The sequence below is a fragment of the Frankliniella occidentalis genome, unplaced genomic scaffold (assembly GCF_000697945.3).
Source record: "Frankliniella occidentalis isolate FOCC.00 unplaced genomic scaffold, Focc_3.1 Scaffold349, whole genome shotgun sequence".
NCBI classification, from domain to species: Eukaryota; Metazoa; Arthropoda; class Insecta; order Thysanoptera; family Thripidae; genus Frankliniella; species Frankliniella occidentalis.
In genome coordinates this window covers 116,144-116,753 of record NW_026267472.1, presented here as the reverse complement: position 1 = coordinate 116,753, position 610 = coordinate 116,144, and positions in this window count along the sequence as shown.

Sequence of the window (610 nt, the reverse complement as noted above, 5' to 3'; positions counted from 1 at the left end):
TTTCTCATAGAACGCTTTGCTTCTTCCGTCTCTTCTTCTTTCTTTTCGGTTTACCGGAATGGTCTATTGAGCGCGCTCTGGTGGCGGAAACGTCAAACTCGGGTCTGGCAACCCTGGCGGGGCAGGGTGGGTGGCTAGGTTTTTCAACTTGTAGGTTCACCGACAAGCTAGGACTTGCGCGGGAGCCTAGCGCGGCCTGGCGCAAAGGGGGCGGGACAGGGCGGCTACGAGTTTAAACTTGTAGTTTCACCAACAAGCTAGGACCTGCGCGGGGCCTAGCACGGCCTAACGCAGCGAGCCGGGCGCGGGAGGGAAGGACGGGGCGGGGCGGCTACGAGTTTAAACTTGTAGGTTCACCAGCAAGCTAGGACTTGGTCCTCGGTGTGTTTTGAGAGAGGACATTGCCCTAATAAAGTTTATTTGGGTGAAAGTTCATGGGGAATGATGCTGAAGGCAGAAAAACTAGTTTAACATTATCTGTTTGACTCTGAATTACTATGCTCAGCTTCAAAAAAAACTCGAGAACGGTTTGAGCTAGGTACCTGAAATTTTTAGTGTAGCTTTGTATCATAAAAAGCAAGAACTGTATTGATTTTGAGCCCTCTAGCTT